The sequence below is a fragment of the Symsagittifera roscoffensis genome, chromosome 10 (assembly GCF_963678635.1).
Source record: "Symsagittifera roscoffensis chromosome 10, txSymRosc1.1, whole genome shotgun sequence".
NCBI lineage: Eukaryota > Metazoa > Xenacoelomorpha > Acoela > Convolutidae > Symsagittifera > Symsagittifera roscoffensis.
The window spans coordinates 29,008,878-29,033,143 of record NC_087071.1 but is presented as its reverse complement, the minus strand read 5'-3'; the positions used below and the strand labels follow the sequence as shown (position 1 = coordinate 29,033,143).

General features: G+C 32.7%; 1 protein-coding gene across 1 annotated transcript in view; it reads right to left on the bottom strand.

Annotated features, from left to right (window-relative positions):
* The window catches only part of LOC134855274 (integrator complex subunit 12-like), a 313,709-nt gene extending 290,093 nt beyond the window's left edge, over window positions 1–23,616 (bottom strand). The window contains exon 1 of the mRNA XM_063871753.1: window positions 23,611–23,616. The gene's annotated coding sequence lies outside the window, so the exon portion shown is untranslated. The remainder of the gene's footprint in view (window positions 1–23,610) is intronic.
* Between the last annotated feature and the right edge of the window lie 650 nt (window positions 23,617–24,266).

The following is a 24,266-nucleotide window of genomic DNA, read 5'->3' as shown; positions in this document are numbered from 1 at the left end:
TCAATACATAAGGTGGTGAGACTTTTTAAGTTTGATTATAAGACCAAAGACGTTTCCTTTGTAATAAAAAAAAATGAGCGGTTGCCTGAGTGTAGGTATCCTGCATAAGGTATAGTACTGTTTTTTTAGTGTGACTGGTATGAAAGTTTTTTTCATCGTCTCTGTTTTTATTGGTAACAGAGTACTTAGGTATATATGTAAAAAATTCTGATATGTCTGTATTTTCTTCATTGAGGTGTTGTTGAGTTTTCGAAAGTTTTGGAGTAAGGTTTTGTTTTGCCGATATGGGCTTCATCAGGTTTTTTTCATACTTTTGGCAAAAAACAGCATCAAGATGTGATAAATGTTGAGTGGATCCTTTGTGAATTTAATTGTACATGGTAAAAACTAAACTTGTATCTCATGACTTGTTATTGGTATGTTATCTATAGGGTCTTCTAAATCGAAACCTTTATCATTTGTAAATTTTATGTTGGTATCTGATGGTCCTGCTTAAATGAATTTGTCTATTGAGTCTTGTTTTTCTTTTGAAAGAAATAATTTATTACGTTGAGAAATTTTTTTTCTGTTTTAACTGTGCTTTTTTGTCCATGATGAATATGCATAGGTTATATGTGTATTTTTGGTCAAAACAACCTAATAATTCTTTATTTAAAATTCCACACAAATTGTGAAGACTTATTTAAATTTCTTTCTTGTGTCAATTTTTACTGCATGTTTGCGTTCTAATCGTGATGATGTTTTATTTTATTAAGAAACAGCTTTAATATTTGGGTGTTTCAATTGTCTTCTTTCTTTTCAGTAAATTTTGTAATTTTTGTCTGCTGTCTAAACAGTTTTTAACTTTGAAAATTTTATTAAAATTTGTCGAAATCTGTATAAAATATGATGTAAATTGAATTTGTTTAAAGTTGCAATTTGTAGTTTTGCAATCTGTAGTGAGCATTGTTGAATGTGTTGATTCAGTTTTTCGAAATGCATTACTTCTTAGTGTATATGTTACAGCTGTTCACTCTCTCATCAGTCTGGAGAGTCGTAGTTTTGCTTGTGTTAAAAGTCTTGAATTCGGGGATATTCAATTCAATTTGTGTGTTCCTTGATGAGATTGTAGGATTGGTGCGCCCATTCCATAGTTGGATGCGTCCCACCTTGCATAAATTGGTTGAGTTGGCTCTGGGACTTATTCAGTTTTTTTTGTTAACGTATTATGTTGAAAATTGGTCTGAGGTTTAGTTGGATTTTGTGTACTTGTTTGCATGAAAAATTTAACTTTCCAGGAAAATTTTGTAATTTCTAATTTTTAGATGGTGGTTGTAGTTTTATACCAGCCTTCATTTTTTATTTTAGAGACCTGATTAACTGTCTTTTGATAAGCTGTGCTGATATTTAACGCCATTGAGAAAAAATGTGATTTATTGGAAGCTGCTTTCAGATTTTCTGTTTGTAAAAATTGATGTTCTTTTTCTAAAACTTTGAACAATTCTGTATTTGTTTGTGATTGAAGGAAGATATCGTCTAACATTTAATTACTTTTTTACTTTTAAATAATGGTTGAAAAAACTATTCATGGATGCGGAAAAAAACGGTTGGTCCTTTGGAAATACCATAGAAGAATCTGTTAAATTCGTATTATTGATTTCCAATAACTAACTGTGTTAAGCGGTGTGGTTGTCCACATAGGGAAAAATGGTTATATGCGCTGTTCATATATGCTGTTGTGTAAAACTGTCTTCTCAATTTTGTGAGATTTTTTTTCATCGGTTCGATGGGACAATTGAAATTTGAGTCATTGATCAGAGAGGTTATTTATCTTGCGTCGAGTGTTTTTTAGGGATTCTCCTTTTGCTTAGTTAATATTTAGGTATGTATTTTTATTTCCCTTTGATATTTGTTATTCGTTTACTGGTGATATGATTTCATTCTTTTCGAGAATGAATATAGGTCTTTTTTTTCGTGCTATAATTGTAAAGGGATTTTAATTGCGCATTGCTTTTAAAGACTGAGTCGGGCTTGATTGGGATATTTACTGGTGAATATATTTTTTCGACATCGAAGTTTGATGTGGCGTAAACCAACAGTTTTTTAACCTTAAATGTGCCTCTTTTTCAAACCTCAAACGTTGTTTTTTTTTGAGAGTGTCAGAATTCAAACATTAAAAAAAATTTCTCGTTCTGTTGTGTATTTTGGTATCTGAAATTAAGTTTTAAAAATGGAGTTTTAATGAAAAAATCATTTTTTCGTTTCGTTTTTTAATTTATTTTATTGAATGATATTTTTTGATTTAGTACGGTAGGTAGATAAATGTCTGGTACTTTTAAATTATTTTTCACACTATATGCTTTTTTTATGATGATGATGATGATGATGATGATGATGATGATGATGATGATGATGATGATGATGATGATGATGATGATGATGATGATGATGACGATGATGCTGATGATGATGATGACGATGATGATGATGATGATGATGATGATGATGATGATGATGATGATGATGATGATGATGATGATGATGATGATGATGATGATGATGATGATGATGATGATGATGATGATGATGATGATGATGATGATGATGATGATGATGATGATGACGATGATGATGATGATGATGATGATGATGATGATGATGATGACGGATGATGATGATGATGATGATGATGATGATGATGATGATGATGATGATGATGATGATGATGACGATGATGATGATGATGATGATGATGGATGATGATGATGATGATGATGATGATGATGATGACTACTTTTCGGAAGAGCTAGGAAAAATGTTTTTCATAAAAAACTAGATGCTAGCTGCTAAAAAGATCTTTAATATTTGATTAGCCAGATGAGACATAGTTTACATAATCTTTGTTTCGCTAGCATCGGATTTTAAGTTTTCTTTAAGTTCACTTGGAGATCGAAGAAACCTAAATACCATTTTATCCTAAATATCACCTGATGTCATTCTCAAAGTTACTCTGCAAATATTTTAATAAACTATTAGCTTGTACGTTCAACGTAGTCCATCTGGTGTGAAATGTTTTTCCATTTCTTTCAACTGCTATTTTTGTTGCATTATACCTACCAAAACGATACTATAGTGTATCCACTTGCTGATGCTAAATGGAGTTCTTTGACTTTTATTATTCCCGTGAAATTATATGACAACGAATTTTGGCCGGATTGCAAACACCAGAGCAATTTATACTGTCTATCTCATTTCACCACTGAAAATGACATAGAAAGTACTGGTGCAGAGGTGCGTAATTACTATGGTATCTTCGCCAGGGGTGATACTACTTTTTTTAAACTGAGAAAACTAAAAAGTTACGGCCGTGAACAATCAGAGGAAGTATTCAGACCAGTTTATAGAAAGCATAATTTTTACCCCAAGAGTGAAGGTTGTTGTTCGGATCAGTATGAGATTTACCATACTCATGGATTTTTGGGAGCGAATTTCACGCCAAAGGAATATTTATCAAAACTAACTGATTATCGAAGCGAAAACAAATCCCTGAATCTTATTTGGTCGTATTATAAACATGATTCGTGTGTGCATATTATAACCAAGCTAGGATTTGGCAAAGGCATACTGAAAAAACTTCACCACAGAAGAGATACCGCAATAGGAATACCATTTGTACCTTATCGATTAAAAGTGGGTCAAAGTTTTACACCTGATATACCATACGACAACCCTGGAGATTTTTTGAATTTCGATTGGTTTAAAAGAAACTTAATATGCAAAGATCAACCATGGATATGCGGATTGAAAGCCTGATCCTGAGAATAGCAGCATAATTGTTCTCGAAAAAAGATACGGTCTGAATTTCTTCATTCAGTTCAAAAAAAATTGCTAGCTAAATACAAAGGTTTTTTAAAAAAAATATGTTGAAAAGTAGATATTGAATCGGTAACATCAAAAATATAAACAAATTCTATCAATAATGAGTCATTTTCTAATTTTGCTATAAAACTAATAGAAGAATAGAGTTTATAACAAAAGTCCAACTGATTTTTGCATGATTTTTTTAAACTGATTTCAAAAAACTGCCCTAATTCAAAGTAGTCAAAGCTATTGAGCTACCTAGTAAACTGTATCTTTTCTGACAGTTCATTCTAGGAGGAAGAATCCCATCGAAAGTAAAATGTTCAACTTTTTGCGGTTATAACCCCTCTCCCATTAAATGTTGAAAAAAAGAAAAACGAAGCAGACTCAATATGATCATTTTTCACTCTTCAATAAATTTGTTCCAGTTCTGTGAATAAAAGTTTTTACTTCTCTTAACCAAAAATAGCCGACATGAGTTAGTGGATTGATTTTTAGTCGGCTTTAGTTTTTCATCAATTTTTTCAAAATTGAACCATTTTTTGTTTTTTCTTTTTGCCGTAAAAAATGGGAGTGTCTAAAACTCTGATCTTGTACTTAAGGAAAAGTAAAAAATTTTGTTAACTTATTAATCGATGCTGTGTGTCATTTTATATTGCATTATTTCAATTGTGACTTGGACTTGCGCTGAATGTTTTTTTTTCATATTCAGAATGTCCAAGACAGGCGGGGCTTTAAAATGTTTTAGACGACAGTCTTTGTGAATTTTAGACAGAAGTAATACTTTTTGAACTTTGCACAATTTTCAAAATTTTGATTTTGAAGCTTTCAATTTTGAAAATCATATTTTAAGAGAGTTTATTACCGGACACGATTCCACAGTGAAGTCCATCTTTTTGTCTTTTAAATTTTTCGCGTAAAGTAGGTCTCACGAAAAAAAATTGACTGCTCTAATGAGTATGAAGTATGAAGAAAAGAAATTAGAATGTTTTTACAAGGAAAAAACGCCCGGAGATTTTGCTTTAGGAAGTTTTTGCAGCAAAAATCTTTTTTATAGTTTGGTTTTGAAATAATTGGAGCAAGTAAATCATGAGAACTTACAAGATGACAGTTGTGAAAATTTTTTTGCACCAATTTTGTTCTTATTTACATATTCGTCAATCGAAACACAGAAAATTAGCTGGAAACAAATATATTATAAAATATTTCAATCAAAAATGAAATAAAAACTATACATTGTTCGATGATTTCTGATGATCTATTTGCAACATGCTTGCTCAAGTTTTGAAGAGCAATCTCCTTAAAATTCCAGCTGCCTTTAATATAACTGACGAAGATTCAAACAAAAAACAGAAGTGTTTTACGAATATCTTAAAAAACGTTAGTCACTTTTTTATAATCCCCGCATGCTATGACACGATCATATTAATAAAGTTTTAGAAAAAGATTAGGCAATGAAGAGATACTAAATTGAAAACATGTGTTTCACTAAAAAAGAATTCTTGGTAAAGAGTTCGGAAGTTTGTGCTGGGTAAACTAAATTGCGCTGGGTATGGTTTAGTTTTGCAACGATTGGAATAAAAACACCATAACTATCATATGATTCAAGATGAGAACTACCTAAGCTCCAATTTTGATCTTTCTTTATAACTTTCGTAAATCAAAATACCGAAATTGAGCGCGAAATCAAAATAGTATAAAATTGTTCAACCAAATATAATATTGAGACAAAACTATAGATTGTAAAATTTTCCCAATTTTCTAATTGAGCCAAGCTTTGAGTTTTGAAAACCAGATGGTGGAAAATTCTTATTAAATCCAATTTCGGCCTCAAAAAATTTTTTTTTCATAGGAGTATCTCCAAAAATATTGATTTTCATCGGAATATTTTTTATAGAGTAGGTCTTTTCCAATCTGTTGCAACAACTTTTTTAGACCTGCAAGGAACTTTGGGTGCCTTGTTTTTCAATCCGATTAGTTTTCGTCCTCAACAAATTTTGAAGAGAGCCAACTGACTTCTCATAAATGCAAATCCACTCGCCATTCGATTTTGAAAAAATCAAAGTTTTTTCCATGGTTGACAACACTTTTCTGCTTTTTCGTTGAAAACACTTTTTCGTGATTTGATTAGATAAGTTGACCATAATTTCATTCCTTAGACCCAAAAAACTCATCTTCAAAAAATTCCGAAAAGGAAATTTATGTTTGTGGCTAACTTCCTCAAAGTTTCTTGATATATTCAAGAAGAGAAGACTAAATATTGAAACAACAGATGCAACTTTTAAACAGCTAGCAGAAAATTAAAAATATAAAAGTATTTTGAGGAAGAAAAATTCACCGCGTCTATAGAAAGCGCACTGAAAAAGGAGTTAAAAATTGAATTGTATATCAATGAGATAGTAAGTATAGGAGTTTAGAACGTACAGGAGAGAGAACAGATGGGCGAACAAAAAGTTTTCTTTTGGTCTGTGTTGCTGTCAAGTTGCGACAAATGAACAGAAAACTTTGTTTTTTATCTTAAAGTCCTGCGTTTCTCCTGCTCTAAAATCCCATCTACGTAAATAAGACATCAAATTGTGGAAATTTTTAGATACCCGGGTTGACGTTCATTGAACAAAAATGCTTATCATACAGTTTCATATTTGAAGTCTGTGGAAAAAATGCTTATCATACAAATTTCATACAAAATTTCAAAACTGTTTTAAAAGTTTTTAGGGATCATTTTGGTCTATTTGCTTCTTTTTAAGCTTACTTGTCATAAAAAAATTGATTAAAAAATTCGATAAAAAAATGCTTATCATACAATTTTCTTAAATGTAAATTATAAGATAAGCATTTTGTCATAGAAAAGACAAAACTTTCAAAAAAATCAGCAAAAAAGGTGTCTGGGTAACTTTAAAAAGATTGAAATAACTTTTCATATTTGAAAGTTGTATGCTAGGCATTTTTTCAAAAACAAAGACACAATTTTGAGGTGAAAGTGTTTATTCCCTCTTTTGGCTGCAAGATTGCTTTTGTGCTCAAATTATTTTTTTACGAAAAAAAAACTTTGCGTGCAAAATTGAATTTTTTTTTGTTTATAACGTAATCCAGAATGAGTTTTTCACCCAAAAAACCCAAAAATTACAAAAAATAGTTTTTTTTTGTGAACACGATTATGATTATATTTGAAAACAACAGGCCTTTTTTCAACCATCAAGTTTTTCAAACTAAAAATGATCTAGCCATATACAAAAAAGTTACATTTTTGGTATATAATTCCATGTGAAATTTTTTCAATTAAATTTCGTGGCTTAGATCACAAAAGCAGATTATCTGCGTGGTAACTGCCAGTTACAACCTGGGTTTTCTAATGACAAAAGCTCATGGTTAGTGTTTCGGATGAAACACAAAATTTCAAAATAAAAATACTTTGTTTTTTCATTTATTTTGTAGGGAGTCAACTGACTTCTCATAAATGAAAAATCACTCGTCATTCGATTTCGAAAAAATCAAAGTTTTTCCATGGTTGACAACCCTTTTTTGTAAATTTGCGAAATTGTGCTAAATTTTTCTTGATTTGATTACATAAGACGACCATAGTTTCATTGCTTAAACCCAAAAACTCATATTCCAAAACGTCCAAAATGGAAATATATGTTGATGGCTAATTACCTCAAATTTTCTTGATATATTCAAGAAGAGAAGACTAAATATTGAAACAACAGATGCAACTTTTGAACAGCTAGACAGAAAATTGAAAATTTAAAGTATTTTGAGGAAGAAAAGTTCATTGCGTCTATAGAAGCGCACTGAAAAAGAAGTTAAAAATTTAGTTGTATATCAATGAGATAGTAAGTATAGAAGTTAGGAACGCACAGGAGAGAGAATAAATGGACTAACAAAATAGTTCTTTTTTGTTGCTGTCAAGTTGCGACAAATGAACAGGAAACTTTAATTTTTATCTTAAAGTCCTACTTTTCTCCTGCTCTAAAATCCCATCTACAAAAATAAGACATCAAATTGAGGCAAATTTTAGATACCCGGGTTGACGTTCATTGAACAAAAATGCTTATCATACAGTTTCATATTTGAAGTCTGTGGAAAAAATGCTTATCATACAAAATTCATACAAAATTTCAAAACTGTTTTAAAAATTTTTAGGGATCATTTTTGGTCTATTTGCTTCTTTTGAAGCTGACTTGTCATTAAAAATTGATTTGAAAACTTCGATAAAAATCCTTATTGTACAATTTCATAAAAGGAATTTATAAGATCAGCATTTTGTCATAGAAAAAACAAAATTTTCAAAAATCACCAAAAAGATGTCTGGGTAACTTTAAAAAGATTTAAATAACTATATCTAAGACAGAGGGCGTTTTGACAATCAAAAACATAAATTAGGTATTAGTCGGGAAAATGCTTATCATACAGTTTTCATTTATGAAAACTGTATGATATGCATTTTTTCAAGAACAAAGACACAATTTTGAGGTGAAAATTTTTATTCCCTCTTTTGGCTGCAAACTTGTTTTTGTGCTCAAATACATTTTCTAGGAAAAAAAGATTTGCGTGCAAAATTGAATTTTTCTTGTTTCCAGAATGAGTTTTTTACCCAAAAATTCCAAAAATCACAAAAAAATGTTTTTTTTTTGTGAACACGATTATGATTATATTTGTAAACAACAGGCCTTTTTTTCAATCATCAAGTTTTTCAAACTAAAAATGATCTAGCCATATACAACAAGTTACATTTTTGGTATATAGTTCCTATTGGTGATTTTTCCTAACTGAACTGGAATTGATCTTTCTTATTCAGTTCAAACTGAAAGATCACTTCCCGATTTTTGTTAAAATTAGCTGGTGAAACATGACCTTTAGTCATTGGTTCGAGCAACTTTGTGCGGATTATTTACCATATATATTTTATCTGATTTGCTACTGGAATTATCACTCAAATCTCATTAATTCACTCCTTAGTAATCAACCGTTTGTCGCTGCAATAACCTTGATAGGTTATGGGCCCAGATGCCCAATCACGAGTGAGAAGTCAGGAGTCAAAATTGACTGTTTGTTCAAACAAATCAGGAAAAATAGCTGAGATTTGCAGTGGAGTTGTGACAGTGAAAATCACAACTTGAAATATGCAACTGATCAGTTAGACAACTGCAAGAGAAGCAGGCCAAAACTACATGGAGATAGACGATTGATCAGACAGAGAAGTGCAAAGATAGAAGAAGGGCAACACAACTTCTAGAGATAGACAAATCTGACGATAGAAGCAGGGAAACACAACAGAGACGAAGAGAAGACGGTCAAAAGCTGCACGAAGGGGCAATGAGTGAGCACAGCAGTGGAAGAAGCACTACACTATTGAAAGTGAAATAAAACTGAAACAAACCGATAAATTACATGTTTTATTTGTAAAAGTTGCTGATTTATACTCAATTTTTGCGGAAGGATAAATTCGTTCGTACGCGGTTGCTTGAATCCGACACAAAATCAATCCAAAGAATACATTGCAATCAAAAGAAAAAGAAACTGATACCCCAGAATAAAAAAGACGAATTTCTATTTTGCTCATATATACATTACCTAGTATGAAATCTAAGGAGGGAACTTAGCTTTGCTAAGTCGCTGATGTGTTATTCAGTACGCACTCCGTTAGGTTCCAAATCAGATTTAGGTAATCAAATATACTTGCATAATTATATAAGCGGGCGATATCGTTGTTTATAGAATATGATTTTGATGTAAGAGAAAACGGGGTCATTGAACTTTACCTAGGGCAATACTTAAGTTTTTGAGTTCTGGATTGGAGCTTATTTTTTTGTGTGTGAGAATTAAGTCAAAAATTGGATTAGGAAAGAAACGTCGAAAACTGATAGGATACGTTTTTTCGGGAAAAGAAGAAGATTTTTGCTACTTTGAAGAGCAACTTGAGGCACGAATTTTTCACTTGAAGTTAAACAAGATTTTAGATGAGACAGTTGATTATAGAAATTTTATGCCAAGTTTAAGACCGAGTGCAAGCAGTGATCAAAAACAAGCTGCGATAAATAAAGGAAAAGAGATTTTTGAAGAAAAACAGTTGCATATCTGGTACGAACTTGTGCAGGCTCTAGATAAAAAATCAGTTTTGTTTTTAAGACCTTATAAAGGCAATGGTAGCAAAGCTTGGGATGTTTTACGGAAAAGGTTTAAGAGTTTTGAAAGACCCAGGCTGCAAAAACTAATCTCCGAACATACAACTTTGAAAAAGAATAGCAATGAAACAGTGATAGATTATTTGACTAGAGCAGAGGAGATTCAGTATAACTTAGAACAAGTGAACGAAGGAGTAAATGAAAAAATGTTAATTTCAATTAATTTGAAAGGACTTCCAAAACAATTTGAAACTTTTTCTACTATAGCTAAGTTTAGTAGAGATGAGAAAAGTTTAGATGAGTTGAAAAGAGATTTAGTGAATTTTGATAGCGAGAGACAAGTAATCGAAAAAGAGCATGCTTTTAATAGCGAGAACAGAGTTTGTTTCAAGTGTCATAAAAGAGGACATGTGTCGAAACAGTGCAGAGAAAACTTAAGCAGCAGACGAGATAGTGAAGATAGAGCTCGAAAAATTCAGTGCTATGAGTGCAAGGAGTTTGGACATTTTGCAAAATATTGCCAAGCAAAGAAAAAGTTCATAAGTAAGACTAAACGAGAACAGCAGAACCTAGTAGCTGAAACAGAGGCTCATTTCAGTTTTCTGAGTGGAGTGTCTCCGGGCGAGGACTTAGTTGTAGACTCTGGAGCTACCAGTAATATGATTAAGGATCGAGATATGTTTGTTAGTTTAAATGAGAACTTCAAAGGATCGGTTAGCAATGCAAATTTCTCTGAATCAAAAATTTTAGGAAAAGGTGAAGTTAGATTCAGAGTGAAAGATGAGAAAGGCGAGTTTAAGATGATTGAGCTGAAGGATACTTTGTACGTTCCTGAAAACTCAAGAAATTTGCTGAGTGTATCAAAAATGAAGAAAGCAGGAGCAGAATTTGTTTTTGGTGCGAGCTCGTTTGTTCGCCGGGGAAATGGTTCAGTTTACCCATTAAGAGAGGAAAGTGGTCTCTTTTTATGGGACACTTTTGTAGGAAAAGACGAGTGTTATGTAGTAAGCACATTGAAACAGTGGCATTGCAGGATGGGTCATAATAACTATAAAAAGATTTAAGTCATTTGGAGCAACATGTTGAAGGCATGAAGATTAGTGATTTTAAAATTGAGGAATTGTGAAACTTGTGAGTTGAATAAAGCAAAAAAGAAGCCAGTCCCGAAAGATTCTTTTACCAGGGCAACCAGGACACTAGATTTTGTTCACACAGATATTTTAGGTCCTATCGACCCGCTAGCTGAGGATGGACATAGATATGCTATAAGTTTTTTGGACAGTTTTTCTAGATATCTGAAAATTTATTTCATGAAGACGAGAGATGAGGCAACAGAAAAGTTAGAAAGGTTCATTACAGACATAGGAGTCCCTCAGACTTTAGTTTCAGACGGCGCAGGAGAGTAAATTGGTCAAGATTTTAGGCGAGTTTGTAGGAAACAAAAAATAAGGATGGAAACATCGGCTCCTTATACCCCTCAAGAGAACGGAAAGATAGAAAGGTTGCGGGGAACAATTACTCCAATGGCTCGCTGCATGATTTTTGATGCGAATTTATCGAAAACTTATTGGCCTTGTGCTCTTAATATGGCTGCTAATCTCAAAAATATGTGCTTTCATTCTGCTATAGGCAAAACACCCTACGACTCAATGTATGGAGAAAAACCCAACCTTAATTTTGTGAAAACTTTTGGATGTGTAGCGTATAGTTTTGTGGAAAAACAGTTTCGGAAAAAAACTAGACAAAAACTCTAGAAGGGGAACTTTTTTAGGGACATCGGAAAATAGTAAAGCTTATCTGATAGGAATTGAGAGTGAAGGAAAACTCAAAGTGCAAAAGTCTAGAAACGTTAGTTTTGACGAATCTAAGTTCTACTTTAAAAAGATAGAAAGTGACGAAGGAGAAAGAGTAGGTGATGTAGTATTTTTTGGAGAAGTTCTCGAAAATATACCGAAAAGTGCTAAGGAAGCTTTAGCAGACCCTGACTGGCAAGAAGCAATGAAAAAAGAGTTTGATTCATTAGAGAAAACAAAGTTTGGGAACTAGTTAGAAATAGAGGAGAGAAGCCTATAGGCAGCAGATGGCATTTTGCTTTGAAGTACGGACCTAATGGTGAAATTTCCAGGTTTAAGGCTAGGTTTGTTGCTAAAGGTTTTAGCCAAATTGAGGGAAAGGATTTTCACGAAAAGTATTCGCCTACAGCCAAGATGTCGACCATAAGAATAGTCCTGAGCTTAGCAGTTAAAAATAGGTATCAGTTAAGACAGTTAGACATTAAAACTGCATACTTGAATGCCGAACTAGATGAAAAGTTTCTTATGAAGCAACCTGAAGGGTTCGAGAAGTTTGATGAAGAAGGAAAACCTTTAGTTTGTCTTCTGAAGAAAAGTCTTTAAGGACTGAAGCAGTCCGGTAGAAACTGGCACAGGACTCTAAAAAGCTATCTTGAGGAATTAGGTTTTGAAAATTCAGTTTTTGATGAGTGCTTGTTTGTTAGGAAGATTGAGGGAGAGATAGAAGGTTTAATTTGCTTGTGGGTCGATGATATAGTGGTTTGTGGAGCAGACAAAAATTTCTGTAGCTGGTTTGAAAGAAATATCTCTGAAAAATTTAAGACAAGCGAGATAAGTGATCTTAAATGGTTCTTAGGAATGACAATTGATTACTCAGGAAACGAAATTAGGATAAGCCAGGAGAAATACGTTGAAAAATTGATATCAAGAATTAGGATGACCGAAGCAAAGCCGATAACTACCCCTATTGGTGAAAAGGAAAAATTGACAAAAGAAGATTGTCCTTTAGAAGGTAGCATATAACAAGAAAATATGAAAAAATGTGACTATCGAGGACTTGTTGGTTGTCTAAACTACCTAGCTTTATCAAGTAGGCCCGACATTTGCTTTGCAGCAAATCTTTTAAGTTCTTTTGTGGAAAACCCAGGTGAAAAGAAAAAAATTGTCTTAGATATCTGCTAGGAATGAAAAGTTTACCTTTAGTATACAGGAGGGATAAGGCCTTGAATCTTGTTAGCTATTCGGATGCGGACTGGGCTGGAAATATAGACAATAGGAGAAGTACCTCAGGATATTGTTTTAAACTCAGTGACAACTCAGGTGTAATCAGTTGGTCTAGCAGACTTCAGCGTTGTGTATCAACTTCAATAGCCGAAGCAGAACACAATGCTGTGGTCGAAACAGTGAAGGAAGGAATTCATTTACAGGGCATTCTTAGCGACTTAGGCATACTTTGTAATAGGTTTTTAGAAGTTTTCTATGATAACCAAGCTTGTATTGCCCTTAGTAAACACTCAATGAACCACGGCAAGACGAAGCATTTTGCCATAAAACTACACTTCCTTCGAGAGCTAGTTGAACAGAAGAAGGTGACATTAACCTTTTTACCAACAGCAAACATGCCTGCAGACGCATTGACGAAAAACTTGGGAAAGTGCAAAACTGCATTTTTACGAGACATTCTACTAGGAACCAATTAATTTGAAAGGCGGGGTATTGGTGATTTTTCCTAACTGAACTGGAATTGATCTTTCTTATTCAGTTCAAACTGAAAGATCACTTCCCGATTTTTTTTAAAATTAGCTGGTGAAACATGACCTTTAGTTATTGGATTGAGCAACTTTGTGCGGGTAATTTACCATATATATTTGATCTGATTTGCTACTGGAATTATCACTCAAATCTCATTAATTCACTCCTTAGTAATCAACCGTTTGTCGCTGCAATAACTTTGATAGTTCCATGTGTAATTTTTTAAATTAACTCTTATGGCTTAAATCACTATATGCAGATTATCTGCGTGGAAACTGCCAGTTATAATCTGGGTTTTCTAATGACAAAAGCTCTTGGTTAGTGTTTCGCAGAAAACACAAAATTTCAAAATAAAAATGTTTTGTATTTTCTTTTATTTTGTAGAGAGTCAACTGACTTCTCATGAATGCAAATCCACTCGTCATTCAGTTTTGAAAAAATCAAAGTTTTTCCATGGTTGACAACGCTTTTTTGTAAATTTGCGAAATTGTGCTAAATTTTTTTTGGCAAATACAAACTCTTTGTATTGCTGTCAGCCAACTAATAAAACCTTTCCAATTTTAAAAATACAATGAAAAGTGCCTTCAACTAGAATTTTTTTGTTTTTCAAGTCTCAATTAGATTAAATAAACTTGAACATTGGATCTTACCTGAGTCTCAATGTTTGGCGTTAAGAGTTGAGTTGTTGGAGTTTTTCATCAGCCTTTTGAAAAATAGATGTTTTTTGTTTATGATAGATCACAGTTTGTTTCTTGGTAATGACGAAAAGATTTGAAACTGATATCGCTTTTTTTCGGTAAAAAATTATAGGTGGTTAAAAATTTGGTCTCGTTTTGAAGAAAGACTTGGTGTCTTGCATACAGTTTAAGTAATCGAAGCAGTATTTCAAACTATTTTGCAGTTTTGTCAATCACGATTCTGGCTGCACTTCATTACGATGCCAAACTGTGCATTTTTTTTATTTGTAAGCCGATTCTGCAACAAGGACGCTCCCTTTGTTTCTGTTTTGTTCTTTCATTTCCTTTGATTGTTCTGACAAAATTTTAACATGTTTAAAAATTTGTCTCTGGAATCCAGGAACACAGACACAAAATTGAGCGCCTATCCAGTGCACAATTTGGCCTCGTAATGTTAATTTTTCTTTGCATACTCAGGTAGCTCAACCCCGTCTCTGTAAAATTAAAGCAGACGGGATAACTTTGTGCTTAACAGAGCTTTGATTAATTAGATTTTTTGAAAACTTCCAGCTTCCAGCCAGATTTTGAAATTTCGGATACAGTTTCGGTCTCCATCAAAAGATTTCCTTAGGATCACCTCTAAAGACGTTGATTCAATTTGCTTTCTTTTAAAAAACTTTTTAATCACTATGGTGCCATCACTTTCTTAGCTAGGAACCTTGGGGTAATATGGTTTTCGTTCCGATTCGTAAAAAATCAATTTCTCATAAGCTCTCATAAAAGTTCTCATAAGCAATCTCCCAAGCGCCATTTGGTTTTTGAATAAACCAGTTTCATTTTAGATGAGCTTTCTCATTGTTGTGCTTGTCGTTTAGATATAGAATTGTATCATTTCCTGGATTAAAGAGGAGTCCTTCTTTTTTCTTTTTTTTGCCGCAAAATTGGAAGTCACTAAGGGTTTAGTCTTATTTTGATGAAAAACTAGGTAATTTAAAAACGTTTAAAGGGTTTGAAAAGATTGAAGCTGTGTCTGATATTATAAAACTGTTATCTCAATCATCCCACTTTTTTGCATATTCTCTATAACAGGCGGGGACGAAAACGGGGTTTTTCAGACAACAGTCTGTGTAAAAGGTAGGCTTAAATGATGTCTTTTGTATCTAAAATAGCTTTGAAGAAATATATTTTCGAGCTTTTAATTTCAGAATCTCTTTTTTTTATCCAAAAGTGGTCTCCAACAAAGTTTTTTTCGAGAATAAACTCTAAAAACTATTGATTTGTTTCGCCATATTTTACTAAGCGGTCATTGCTGGTTGAATGCTTAGTAATTTTATCCTAAATTATAAGTCTCATCTTAGATCGTCAAATTGTCTTGACAAAAAGTAGAGTAGAAACAATAGTTAGAAAAGGTATGAATTAATTAGTTGGTTGGATACAAAGCACTGGGTTATTAGATTATATAAACGAATCGAACAGCTTAGAGAAATATACCTATGAGGGGAGGTTGAGCTAATCTTATTTTGTTCATCAATTTTTTATCTTCTTACTAAGGTCGGTGGCTGATTAGTATGTATGGTTGCCCTTGATGTTTGTCCAAGTCAGCACTTCTGGTTGGGTCGTCTGAATCGTCTTGCCGTAGTCCTTTGGGTACTTGTAGTCCAGACTTCCTCGGGGGTGCGTATCTCGATTATCTCGATTTATAATTTTTAAAATCAAACTTAAGATGAGAATTTATTCTCTTTTTAAAAATGAAAAGGGCTAGATTAATTTTAGTGTTAGGGCAGAAAAGAAAAATTATTTATTTTTAAAAGATCTGACTGAAGAGAAATGACTTGCTGCTGACTGAGCAAAATGAAACACTGAAGATTTCAGGCCAGTCCTTTTGCTCATAAGCATAAACCGGCGGCTGATTCAATCTTTAATTATTCAGGTTTCACCTGCTCCTTTGTTCTCCCTTTTTAATAAGGGAATTTTCAACTAGTTTTTATTTGATTTTTTCAAATCAAATATCTTCAACTTATTAGTCCCCTTTGATAAAAACCGCAGCCTTCAGTTTGTCTTATTAAAAATTCATATTATTCTCTCTGATGCATCATATTGCAGGTTCACTTCTGCTTAATCAAAGCAAGGAGAATTTCAGTGCAGCCGGCAAGACTGCTAAATATTTATCCAGTTTGTTTCAAGTTAAGTTAAAAGGGACGTATTAAAAATCGCCGCCCATTTAAAATATTGAGCATGAAAAAATGAGAAAAATTGGACAAGTATTTAAAAAGGAGTGGATTTTCAAAACAAGATTTTATAGTCCTAATAAGAGTAAATCAGTCAATATCTGATTTAGTGAAAAGAGGCTTTAATTTAAATGGCACGCTCCAATTTAGAATTGGGTCGTTAAATAAACAATTAAGACAATGGTCTTTAGTGTGTGTGTAGTATTTCGCAATACTACAACTCACCCCTTTTTTTAGAAAATTAAGCTGTTCGATTCTTACAGTTACCATGGTGAAAATTTAAACACTTTAATGGTTAAATATAATAGTTATAAAATTTAAAGAGAACATCAAACGAAAACGTTATAAAGATAAGTTAGGTTTTATCTAGAGCTTCCTTCCGGCTTCTAGCTCCACGTTGTATGATCTGAGGATCGCTATCTTACTTTGTGAAGCCTCGAGTTTTTGTTGCAGCTTCACGATTTTCTTCTTTTTGATCTTGTTCTTGATTCGTAGTCTGCTCATTCCGTCCGTAAGTTGTTGAATGTCGTCCTGTTCTTCCTGTCTGTTTTTTACATGGTTCGGAAAAGCAGTTATTCCCTCGAACGGGATGGTGACTTGCGTGCCTCCTGCCTTGAGGATGTAGCCGTGTTCCTCCCTCTTCTTTAATTTCCAGAAGTTGTTTTCGTTCTTTATAACCACTTCTGGCTGAGTTATGAAGTCGATAGGCATCATCACCTTTTCCATTGTCGTTGAGTTGGCGACTTCAATGAACGATGGCAGTTTCCATCTGTTATAATTTTCCTTTATTGAGTACTTTAAACTCGTTATATATTTTGGATTTTCCGTATCCAACTTGGTTTCTCTGCACTTCTGCAGTTCCAATCTTTGGGTTAAACTAGGAAAATTGCGAGGGTTCTTATTTAACCCGTCGTCCATTGACAAAAATTGAACTGCTTCCGGTTTCTGATGTTTCTTCCTGAGAGGCAGCTTTCTTTTAAACTACTCTGGTGCTGGGTCAGCATTTTGGCAGTTCCAATTCAAAATTGAGTCATATTCCACTTTAATAAACATCAATGTAAAATAAGTAAATATTCAAAATCCCGAATTACATTCGGATACTAAAGCTGATTATCAAATGTTTGGACAATGAAGGACAAAGTGTAAAATTGTATGTATATAAAAGGTGGAAAATATAATCTTGTGGTTTCACACAAACCCACCACGGAAAACAAATGAAGAAAGACGATCATGGTGTTTATTAACCACAGGAATACAAATGAAGAAAGACCATCATGGTGTTTATTAACCACAGGAATAAAGCATTTTCCGACACTGAGTTAAGCTCAGATATTAAACTTATGTAGTTAAAGCAAAAATGGAAATTTGGGCGTTAATCAACCCCTAATCTTAAATGTATGTCCACCTGGTTGTCATAACCAGCAATTTTTGTTACATTTTTTGATAGAAAATAGAAAAGATTTGAATTAGAATCAAATCAAAATGAAATATCGTAGAAAAGGAAAATTAAACAGACAATTTGCAAACTGTATAATTTTCAAAAAGATAAGTTTTTTAGTTTCTCTTTGGTTTTAATCCTCTGCATCAGTCCATGTTCACATCTTTAGTACAGAAAGTCATCCTGAACTTTATGATGCAAAATATTAACGTAAACAATCTTAAAGATGATGCGGTCCAATTTTCAAAGTGTTGCTTCTGAAAATTTGTTGTTTTTAAGGATTTAAATGCCTGCATGTTGTGGATATTGAACTACCGAATTGATATTTTGGCCAAATTGTGAGGAGCGAATCATAAGAATCTCAAAGGCTGCATACAGCCACCAAAAAGCATTTGCGTTGTTGAAAGATTATGGTACCATAATTTTAAAAAGGCTACATGAAGCCACCAACAAATGCTGGCATAAATCTGCGGCGGGTCGGGTCGAAAAACGTTGTTCGCCCATTTTATGATAAAGATTTTTGATGAAAATTTTACTCAATGTGTTGAGAAAAAAGGAGGTGATGTTTCCCTTTTTGATGAATTTCTTCTAGTTTGCATTTTGTAATTTGAAAACTACAAAGATAATAATTATTGTCATCGGTCCCTACTTGGGCCCTAAGAGGAATCCGATGGTGCAAATTAACTTCGCAGAATGAGTTTGTCACAATTTTACATTGGCTAGTTCTTTCATCAAAGGTTTCACTCTATTAATTCTCGTTATTGTACGTAGGGTAATTTGACATTCCCTTAAGTGTAATACTGAATTTTCAGTAATAAAACCGCCTGAAAGTGAAATTATTATAGACTCGTAAAACTGTATTATTTGAAACTCCTGGCCTTTTGCAATTTTTTTTGCAAATACTTTGAAGTCGAAAAACTTTTTTTTTGTCTGAGCCATTGGGTTCCGATCCCTCTATCTTTATTTGATAATGAGGTTGGTCCAAAATTGTTAGCGTACTTGACTGTTTTCGATCTCGGTTAAGAATTAAATCCGTGTTCATGCATTTTGGCATATCCTTTTGGGTGTCATAAAGAACCGCTATTCATTGTAGTACATTTGTAGGATAATATTCGTAATCTAATTTTTTAGTAATATTAAACAAAGTTTACTGCTCAGTATACAAAATTTTAGGTAAACTTCACAAAATTTTAAGCGTTATAAAAGCTTTAAGGAAAATAATGTTTTAAAGCACGAAGAAACGGGTTTATTTTATTTCTATGTTTTCAAACGTTTGGCCTATTACACCTTTGTTTATATCTACTTTTGATTCTCTGGAATTTTTTAGTACGATAGGCATTGACTTAATTTCATTCCTACAATAAGTGCTTTTTGCATTGATGCCTTTTTGTTCTAAGGACTTATCAATTCTAAACGATGTTCCTACTTTGAAAACTATGCCTGCTGGAGAAATTGAAATTACGCGGGATGATTTTGGTGCAATAGTTATATTTTTATCAAGAAGTACATTTTGATAAAAACTTAGATATGGATAACTTTTGCTTCTTATAATAATGATAGGAACTGTTATATCTGGGTATTTTTTTAATTCTAAGTTCAAATTTGGAAAGTTTATTGATTTAATGTTGTGACAAATGAAATCCATTCCTAATATATTTAGATCGCATCCGTTCTCGGCTGAAATCCATGCTTTGATTTTTACCGGATTATCAGTGTTTGTACCAAAAGTTGATTCAAAATTAGTATAACCTATAAGTTTAAGTTTTTCTCCATTTACAGCAAATGTGTTTGATCTTGATTTATTAAGCTGTAGAGGCTGTATTTTACAATACTGTTCATAACTGTCAAAATTAATAAGCGAACATGTTGCTCCAGTGTCTAGTAGAAATTGGGTTTCCAGACCGTTATTTTTATTTTTGTCTCCGACGGGATGTTGGTATAAATTAATATATAATTGTATTTTTGGTTCGGACGGAGACTGATCTAGTTTAAATTAACAAATTCACACTCATTATTGGTATAGTCTCCTGGAATGTCATCATCACTAAAGTTGTGGATCTGGTAAGGTGAATGATAATCGTTATTTTCGTTGAAGGGTTTTTTACTGTTCGACCTGTCACGCGATTGAGAACTTTCATTGAAGTTTGACAAATGCCTGAATTCTTGTTGGGGATTTATGTCAATGAATTTGTTGTCTACTCTTGACCTACTCTTGCTGTAGTTATGGTAACTTCGGTTTGAATTCTCTCTTAATTGAAGCGAGTCATAATTTTGCTCCTTTTGATCGTTATATTTAAAGCAATGTCTTATCGTATGGCCTGACATGCAACACCAGTTGCAAAACATTGGGTTGTTTTGTTGGTTTCTATGCTCATGTGGATTATAAGCTGCGTTTATTTTATGATCCTTCATTAGTCCTGTTAACTTTTTAAGTTGATCCTTTATTCCCTCTATTTCCAATTTATTATCAACACTACTTGAGGCTGTTCCAGTAAACTCACTACTTACTGCAAAACTTAAGTCTTTTGTTGCAATATGATCTTTTAATTGTTGCCATGTTGCGGGTGGGTTCTCGATTAGGAATTGATGAGCCTTTTGTTTCAAGCCTGGCGGGCTTAAGCCGCGTACAAAGAATTCCATTTTCTTTGCTGTTCTTTGATCATCATTAAAAGTTGGATTAGGCCCTCCACGGTCTACTGCGGTGCTTAATCTATGTATGTAGCTTTTAATGAATTCATCAGGTTGTCTTTTTATGTTTTCTGCTTCTATTCGTCTCCTATACTTATCCTTATCATCAGTGAATCTATCTATGAATTGATCTCTTATCTCATTCCAAGGTAAGTTTGCTGCTAATCCCTGATACCATTGAGCGGCTGGACCTCTTAATATTGAACCAAATAAGGCTCTTTTTCTGTTATCATATGCGTCTTGTTCGTCACCTGCGTCTCTTGGTCTAGTGCCTAGGGAAAATGCTATCTTTTTCTCTACTATATCAAGAAAATCTCTTGCATCTTCATTCGGGTCTAAGCCGGTAAACTTTTCGAGAGCTAAATCTGGGTATGCTACTACATTTGCCATCTTTGTTTAATTCACTTAATGTTTTGTTAACAATATATAAAGGGTTTGGATGTGTTGTGTACTGATCAATTGTTCGGGCTGAAATAATTGTAATTAAGTTACAATGAAGTTTGCTGGGTTCAATGAATACGAATTTTTGTTAGATAGATCAATAGTGCTATGGGGCTGATTAAGCTTTTTTAAGATGGAAGTTATCTCTGGGGTATTGCTGCTGGAAAGAATGGTTAATTCGTGAATATTTTTGTGTGGGTGTTTGGACAAAATTGTGATTTGATCTTTTTGGATATTGGTGATATACCAAATAAATTTTGTGAATTTATTTTTTATTTTTAGTTTTAAATTAAATGGTGTTGTATTTACTTAATAAAAGTTGGTCATAGCATTTTACATCCTTTTAGGGACATAAATAATTATCTAGGGAATGATAAACAATATAAAAAATATTTAAATTTTTCTTATGAACTTGTTATGATTTTTAGTTTTTGTTTAGGAAAATTTTGTGTTTTTAATAAAAAATGATTAAAATGCAAGTAGTTTTGTGCTTTGGTATATTATGATATCAAAAAGCAATCGGGAGTGAAGCAATTAATTGCTCTTCCGGTATACAAATTATGTTATTTGGTATTTTTATTTGCTGAAGAATTGTGTCAATTTCTTGAGTATATCGTCGAAAGAAGACGTATAATTCGTGTTTATCTTCGTTAGGCTGTTTTGCTAGTATACTAATATGATCTTTTTCCGTGTTAGTGATATACCATATGATGTTAGAGACTTTATTTCCTAATTTGAGTTTTAAATTTATTGTACTGACGTCAATTTTAAAATGTGTTGACATTAATTTTTACGATGTTTTCCTTTTCTTAAGCTAAATTGTACTATTTGATTAGTTTGTTTTAGATTAATGAAAACCTCTTATGAATTTTTGAATATTAACAAAGGTTATTAATAATAAGATAAGGAAATAAAAAGATAAGGAAATTTTCTAAAATTTTTTCTAAGTTTTTCAAGTTTTTTATTTGCTGCTTCCTTAACTGAAACCTAAAACTTTGTTCAAGTGAAGTTTTGTTGATGCTATGGTATGGTTAACAATATAACTATATGCCTTTATTGGTTATTATTGGTTCAAAACTTAATTTTTTTGTTAAAAATTTAAAGAAAAATTTTTGACTGAAACGATAATCTGAAACCTGAAACTATGGTAGCTTAAGTTGAGTTTTTTTTAATCTTAAAATTTTCTATACGCTTTATTATATCTGGTTTTCGCTTTATCTTGCAAAAAAATTCGAGAAAACCGAATCTTTTGATATCTTAAACTTAGTTTTTGAAAACTCAAACCTGAAACTCTTAAACTCTCTCAAACTCGGTGCATGAAAATAAAAAGTTGGTTTTTGATAGCTGGTCTAGTGTAAATTGGAATTTTGAACAGGTTTGTAACTTCAAAATCAAAAATTTGTTTGCGGAAACCTAAGTTTTTGCGGCTGAAACTATGATTTCTAGAACTGAAACTATGGTTTGACCACTTGGTTTTAGAGTTTTGAGATTGAAAAATTAGGTTGGTCTCTCTAATATATTTCTATTCCAGCAATAAAATTGCCAAAAAGATGAAAATTTTAGCTTAAAACGACGATTTTAGTTTTCTGAAACTATAAGTTTGAGGGCTCAAACTAACACCTTCTAGAAGTTTTTTGAGTTTAAAAATTTGTTAGTGCATTAAAGATTCTTATTATCTTTCAATATTTCACAAAAATTTTTCTCGGGAAGCAAGATTTTTGGTTCTGAAACCAAAAACACCAATTCTGAAACGTACGTTTCAGCCTTAGGAACCAAAATTTAAAATTGGTTTGGTGGGTTTTAACACCGTTAGTTTTCTTTAGAAAGTCAAAATTCGGCGTTCGGAGCTCAATTTTGAGACCAAAAACTCAATTTTTGTGTTCTGAAACCTGAAACTAACAAAAACGTACCATTTAAGACCAGGTTTTTGACTTATGGTATCCAAATTTGGGTTTGACTAGTTCAACTTTTGCTGTTTTACCCGAATCCGTTTACAAAAACTTAAAATTTTGACCGGAAACTTTACTTATTTTAACTAAAACGTTTGACCCTATAACTGAAACCTAGACTGAAACCAAAAATTTTGGCTGGTAAAAATCAATTTTTTAGTGCTTATGCTATCATATGAAACCTATTTTATCAATATAAAGTGGATGTGTCAGTGTTTTAAACTTAGCTTTTGTTGTGAAACCTGATATTTTTGTGCTGAAACTAAAACTTGGTGTTTGGTGTTATGTGGTTAACGTTTAAGATTGGTTTTAGTGCGTAATCTTATTGTTAATTAGGTGTATATTTAAACTGTGTCAAAAAAAACTAATGATTTATCAAAAAACACTCAAATCCGTTCCTTTCTTTTTGGTTTTTGTTATTTTCTTCCTTAGTTTCAGTAATTGGTAGCTTTACTGATGGATGATTTAGTTTTAAGTTACGTTAAGCAGGTTAGAATTAAAATGAATTTAAGAAAAGTTGAGGATAAGCCTCGAGAATTGATGAAGGATTAGAATAAATAGCAATAAGCGTGGATGGTTTGAGATAATGTGATGAAGAATTCAATTTATCATACAATTTAGGGTACTCTTAGATCGCACATATGACCACTTAACCCCCTCGAAAAAATAAATGAAGATATTTAATAAGTTTTTGAGCACTTTAGTTTAATACAGAATTTCGTTAATTTTAGTGATGATAACTTTAAACTGAAGTTTCGGCAAAAATTTAGTGGATTACTGGACAAAACGGGTATATCTTACTAGCGGACTTAGGCAGAGAACGATTCTTTCAGAAATTTTATATATTATTATAATAATAGATAATAGTTAAGTTCATGAGCTAATGTCAGTTAGAAAGCCGTCTAATAGACCTCGAGATGGAGGAATATCGTGGGCGACTGCTAGCGCAGGGGATGCATTTCGCAAGAACCCTACTAGGAATATCTGTCAAGTAGAAGACAATGAAATTGTGTTTCTATCGAAAGATACCCATTGTCTCTGGCTTTTTGAGGTTGGAAACTAATCTGACAAATACTCACAGATCCTAATATTAATATATTTTTTTGAATTTTAAAAGCTGTTTCGAGTTTGTTGGAAAAAGAATTTTTTAAGGAGTAGTTCTCTGCTGCGGTCGCACCAGTTTTACTAAGCGATCATTGCTGGTTGAATGCTTAGTAATTTTATCCTAAATTATAAGTCTCACCTTAGATCGTCAAATTGTCTTGACAAAAAGTAGAGTAGAAACAATAGTTAGAAAAGGTATGAATTAATTAGTTGGTTGGATACAAAGCACTG